The 6597-nt window shown below is 40.6% G+C and overlaps 1 long non-coding RNA gene across 1 annotated transcript in view; it reads left to right on the top strand.

The window, feature by feature from the left end:
• LOC129397471 (uncharacterized) overlaps positions 1–1331 on the top strand; it is an 83913-nt gene extending 82582 nt beyond the window's left edge. Inside the window, exon 2 of the long non-coding RNA XR_010111470.1 lies at positions 321–1331. This is a non-coding gene — a long non-coding RNA (uncharacterized LOC129397471). The remainder of the gene's footprint in view (positions 1–320) is intronic.
• Positions 1332–6597: the final 5266 nt, after the last annotated feature.

The following is a 6597-nucleotide window of genomic DNA, read 5'->3' on the forward strand; positions in this document are numbered from 1 at the left end:
GCAATTATAGTGTGATTGGAATACTTCTGATTATTGCATAACGCCTTATGCTTATAATCAAGATCAACATAGCTGGGAAAAGGTCTCAAGACATTTAAAAGCCTGTGATGATAACTTAACCTTGGATATTTCACAACTTAAAGAGCAATTCTTTGAGACTTCACAAGCCCATTTATCCACTGTTCCTGGCTCAGATATTTTTCAAGGCATAACTAAACAATTATCTGATTTTATTCCCTTCAAATGGCTCAAACCCTTCGGAGGATCATTGTTGTTACTGGCATTATTAATATTGGTATGCTTATGTAGTCTCCTTTTAGTCTGCAGATGCCTCTAAGGAGTCCGAAACCAAGTCCGAAGTCAACGACAAGCAATGATGGCGATGGCGATCCTAGTTAATAAAAAGGGGGGAGATGTGGGCGGCTAGCCACCCAGGTGCCGAGGCAAGAGACCGAGGACATGAGCTGTTCCAGTATAATAAAATATAAAACAAGAATAGTTATACCAGATATAGATCTTAGATATGATTATATATGAATATAATTAATCATTAGTTTGTGGCAATTACTCTTTATTCCAATATTATAATAATCCTCGCTCTATAATCATAACCTAGGAAAAACCAGGCCATACAGAGATAGGAGCTGAGGGGACATGGTGAGGAGTGACCAGAAGACAAGAGTGCAAGCCTTCTGTTATGCCCAGACAGGGCCACCAGAAGGGCTCCTTGGTCTAGCGGTGATGCCAGTGTCTGGGAAGATGCCCGTTGCCAGGCGGACCGAGGTCTAGCGGTAGCGTAAGTGTCAAGGGAAAACACCCGCTACTTAGCAGACCGGGAAAGGGAGTCTCCCTTTCCCCGGGGGAGTTTAGAAAAGGCTCTACTCCTCCACCTCTTGTGGAGGGCCTGACATCAGTCAGGCTCGCCCACAGTTATCCAGAGGCCTAACCGTCTCCCTGTGATGCTGTGCTTCAGTGGTCACGCTCCTAGTCCGCCTTCATGTTCCATCCTGTACACCTGGCTCTGCCTTCTAGATAGCAGTAGCAAATTAGTGAAAGTACTAAAAGTCTCTGATATGCATAAATAACGGCGTAAGCTGTCTTTCTCTTTGTCTCCTCTCTCTCTCTGCCTCGGCTGCCAGGCAGGGAAGGGCCCCCTGTCCAGTGGACACGTGACCCACGTGACCTTACCTATCGTTGGAGATCACTCACACTCTTTACCCTGCCCCTTTTGCTTTGTATCCAATAAATAGCGCAGCCTGGCATTCGGGGCCACTACCGGTCTCCGCGCATTGGTGGTAGTGGTCCCCCGGGCCCAGCTGTCTTTTCTTTTATCTCTTTGTCTTGCGTCTTTATTTCTACACTCTCTCATCTCCGCACACAGGGACAGACCCACCGACCCTGTGGGGCTGGTCCCTGCAAGTAAGAGTAACTACAATGGATTAGAATATAACATATCTTTTTCATCATAGGTTCAATATGATACTAAAACAAAGAAACTGAAACAAAACCAAATAACAAAAATAAAACCCTCACTGATCACCTTTAGAGAATATCTGATTGGGAATTAACTTGAAAAATTATAATATAGAGGAAAAGAAGCAAGCATTTATCCTATCTTTCTTATGTGAACTGTACCTCAGGGTTGATGAGAAGTACCTCTTTATAGGGGTATTCTAGTTACTAAGTGAAAAAGGAATGATAGAGTATTACCATTGGGCAACATTTAGGGAAACAATGATCTAGGCAATGGTCATCAATGGCTGCTAACACGACAGAAGAGGAAACTAGACATTACATACTTCTTAATAGATATGCACAATGGCACTTTTAAGTATTCAGGTAAAAAAATATCACTTGAATCTGATATTGATCAAACTTCTAGATCTGATCATCAATTTTTAGGAAATACAGTGGACAGAGGACCACATTAAATGACACTATGCGGAGGGGAATTATGAAAATCTGAATTGAGAAAATTCTACAGGACAAATGACCTAGTGTGATAAACAAAGAAATTGGGATGGGGGAGTAGAGAGAAATAGACTGAGAGCAAACTTTTTTTTTTTTTTTTTTTTTTTTGAGACAGTCTTGCGCTGTTGCCGAGGCTGCGGAGGGCAAACTTTTAAAGGAGGTTTAAGAGACATTTAATTGCAACTGTGGACCTTATTACAACTGTGCTTTGTACAAAGCTAAAAATTACCAGATATTTGGGGAAATTTAAGCACTGAGTGGGCATTGGGTAATACAGGAAATTATTGTTAATTTGTTATAGGTGTGATAATGGTATGGCAGTTATGTTTAAAGAGTCCTTATCTTTTAGACACTACATTTAGAGATGTAAGCGTAAGTTTATAGAATAAATGATAAAATGTTGGGAACTTGCTTCAAAATAATCTGGGGACGTGGGAGTAGAAGGAATATAGATTAAACACATTTTTTCTACTTACATATGTAATTGAAATGTTTCATAATAAAAAGTTAAAAATAAATAAAAACCATAAAAAGTTAAAAACACAACAAAAATTTGCCCAGCTCTTGCAGAGACTGCAAGGCAAGAAAATCTAAGAATCTCTCAGCCCTTCAGAATAAAGTCAGCTTCACGACTGTGAAGTCACATTCTCAAAATGGATAGTCTGATTGAGATTAAGAGATTCTCTGCATTCTCATTCCTTCTTGTCATAGACTAACGAAATACTTCATTGTAATCTAAAATATATCAGATCATGACATTTCTCTGCTCAAGTCTATATGTAGCTCCCCAGTACTTTATATGTACCCAGAAAAACAGCTGATGCCCTTGTAATAGCCTACAGAACTCTCCCTACTTGATATCCCCTCAGTGGTAGCCAGCCCCCAAGATGGCCCCTCAAAATGATCCCCACCTCCTGGTATTTGTTATTCTCTTCCAAGACTGGTCTATGTGATCAGTAAAATAAAGAAAAGGTGATGACATGTTACTTCTGAGATTCGCTTATAGACACTGTGGCTTCCATCTTGGTTTCTTTCTTCCTCCTCGGATCACTTGCTCTGGGGGAAACCAGCTGTCATGTCATCAGCAGTGTCATACAGAGGCCACATAGCAAGAATTTCAGAGAACTGAATTCTCCTGCCAACAGCCCTGTCAGTGTGCATGGAGGCTGATCTTCCAGCTTCAGTCAAGCCACTTTTTTTAAAGGGTTGGATGGTAAATAGTTCGAGCTTTGCAGGCCATGTGGTTTATATTGCAACTATTCAACTTTTCCATCATACACAACATGAAAATTAACGTGTTCCCAGAAAATCTTATTTACAAAAACAGGCAGTAGTTTGCTAACTCTCCCATGACTTCAATGCAGGCTCATCTTGATTGCCACCTCATGAAACCCTGAACCAGAGCTATGCAGATAAGCTGCTCCAATTGCTTAGCCTCAGGAAATGTGAGATATATTTCTTTCAAGTTGCTACACTTTAGTGTAATCGATAACTCATATACCATCATCCCACTCTCCACACCCCATGTATACCTCTTTTTACTTCTCTAATCTCTACTCTCCACCATTCATTCAGCTCAGGTCATAGAGGCCTCCTTGTTGTTCCTTGATTATACCAGGGGTGCTCGTGCCTTCGGGCCTTTGCACTTGCTATTCTCTATGCCTGAAGTACTTCTCCCCAAAACATCTACTTGGTTAGATTCAGTATCTCCTTTAGGTCTTTACTCAAATGAGCCTTTCTCAGTAAAGTGAGGAGGGGAATAGTGAGGATGTTCCCTCATCCTACTTATAAATGTAACACACCTTCCTTCCTACATTCCCTATTTCCTTTATTTTTCTTCATAACATTTACCACCATGTAACATACACTTTATTTATTTTATTGTCTGTCTTCCTCCACTGGATTGTAATCTTCATGAAGGCAGGAGTTTCCATTTTGTTTACTTCAGTATCCAAAACAGTACCTAGCCTGCAGTAGCCCTCAATAAATTTTATTATTTAACAAACCTCCCAACAGCTTAAAGGCATGAATATCTTACTTGACATAATATACTCAGTCCCTGGCACATAATAAATATTAAATGCTAAATTAGCTTTCAAGAATTTTAAACATGTGAATATCAGATGTGTTTTTGAAAGATCACTCTAGGAAAAGAATGGAGGAAGCAATTGGTGTTTGTCAATACTTGATTCTCATTTGCTCTCTTTCAGAATATTCAGCTCTTCAGAATAAAGTCAGCTTCACGACTGTGAAGTCACATTCTCAAAATGCATAGTCTGATTAAGAGATTCTCTGCATTCTCATTCCTTCTTGTCATAGACTAACGAAATACTTCACTGTAATCTAAACTAGATCAGATCATGACATTTCTGTCAGGCAATTTCACCCATCCTCACTGTTCATTACTTCCTAAATGCAATTTAACCTTAAAATTTGCATTGTCCCTGTCCGATTTCCCAAAGCTACCCTCTTTCTCAACTTTGGGTTGCATAACTTACTGTGTGACTTTGGACGAATTACTTAACTCTATGTTCCTCAGTTTCCCTAGCTGCCAATGTGGATATTAATACTTATCTCAAAAGAATGTTATGATGATAAATGAGTCAATTCATGTAAAATACTGAGAACAGATCCGGTGCGGTGGCTCACACCTGTAATCCCAGCACTTTGGGAGGCCGAGACAGGTGGATCACTTGAGTCAGGATTTCAAGACCAGCCTAGCCAACATGGTGAAATCCCATCTCTACTAAAAAAATACAAAAGTTAGCTGGGCGTGGGGTAGGCACCTGTAATCCCAGCTACTCGGGAGACTGAGGCAGGATTATCACTTGAGCCTAGGAGGTGGAGGTTGCAGTGAGCCGTGATCATGCCACTGCACTCCAGCCTGGGCAACGAAGTGAGACTCCGTCTCAAAAAACAAAACAACAAAAAATCCATTCTCCACAATACAGTCTGATCTTTTTCAAAATGCATATCTCATCAGGTCACGTTACTTTCATTACAAGCTCCCATTGCCCTCAAGATGAAAACATGGACTTCAGTCCTGCATTGGCTAGCTTCTACTTTTCCAGATTATCCTCATGATCACATCTATTCCAGAATGTACTCTGGCCAACCAGACTCCCAATGCCCTGAGAACTTCAGAAGTGCTCCTCCCTCTGTCTGGAACGCCCTACTTTCCCCTTCCCAGATACTGCCTACCTTCCCTGTTCTACAAAGTGCTCACAAACTTCATTTGCCTTCCCAGATGAAATTCCTTTTATTAAGCCCTCCCTTTTGTAGCAGTAAATTTGTTCACATGTGATTTGATCAGTTTCCGTCATAATACTAACACAGAAGAGCAGGCTGGGTGTTTTTACTCATCACGTACATCCTCAATGCTCTGCAGCGGTGCACAGTAGCAGGTACCTGGTTAACTATTTGTGAAAAACATGAAAAATGGGAACAATGGGGCAGAGCCAAGTTAGGAAGTTCAGTCATCCAAGAACCAAGGAGTTGCTGCACTGAGGTATTGCACAACGATGATGGGGGCACTTAAATTTTTAGGAAAATGAATTAAAACACTGAATTAAACAATAATTTCAAGCAATTCCCAAACCAATTAATGCATAGATTAGGTTGTAACTGTCCAGATATGTTTGGCAACACATTTCTATTAGCATCAAGACTCATCTAAGTACCTGAAGTAGTGGCACCACCATCAGGCTCAGCAGTACAAAAAGGCACATCATTCTTGTCCTCCCTAATCTCCTGCAGTATGGATTCTGCCAAACCATTTCGATTAGAGCTTTCAAAGGCCAGTTTATTCGGGAGAAAGGGTCCATCCACTTGTAAGTTTCAATAGACAACCAACACTCCGGTGTTGGAGTAGGGGCTTTTGAGAAAGAGATGAGGATGCTCTGAGACAAGATTCCAACCGAGTGAAATAATTTTTTCAGACAAGGACCACAGTAGATTCTGTAGCTGAGTTGAGATTTGGTTTTGAGTTTCTGGTGCCTACAAAGCAGGCGGTTAGGGCTTTCTAATAAGCAGTTTAACATTGGTTTACAGCAGGCCTCACACCCAGAGTCTTTGGGCTAACTATAAGAGCAAACTACAGAGCAACTTATATGTAAGAACTGTTCTAAGCACTTGAGATTACATTTACAAACTATTAAAAACAGTATTTGAGATTGTCAAGACAATCATATACATTTTATACAGCTATATAAAAAATTGTTCTACAGTAAGATTTCCTGGCCGGGCATGGTGGCTCACAGCTATAATCAGCAGTTTGGGAAGCTGAGGTGGGTAGATCACTTGAGGTCAGGAGTTTGAAACCAGCCTGGCCAACATGGCCAAACCCTACTCTACTAAAAGTACAAAAAATTAGCCGGGCATGGTGGCTCACACCTGTAATTCCAGCTATTTCGGAAGCTGAGTCACTGCACTCCAGCCTGGGTGACAGAACGAGAGTGTCTAAAAAAAAGATTTCCTATATAACGCTACTTTTACCTGAGTACGTAAAAGATTTTGGAAATCGTGGGAAAAAATTATACCAGCTATAAGCTATTTAAATACTGTTGATAGTTATCAGAGGGAAATCAAAATCATATAAACAGCATACTCAAAAAAATGAGACAAAAG

The sequence above is a fragment of the Pan paniscus genome, chromosome 2, assembly GCF_029289425.2.
Source record: "Pan paniscus chromosome 2, NHGRI_mPanPan1-v2.0_pri, whole genome shotgun sequence".
Taxonomy (NCBI): Eukaryota; Metazoa; Chordata; class Mammalia; order Primates; family Hominidae; genus Pan; species Pan paniscus.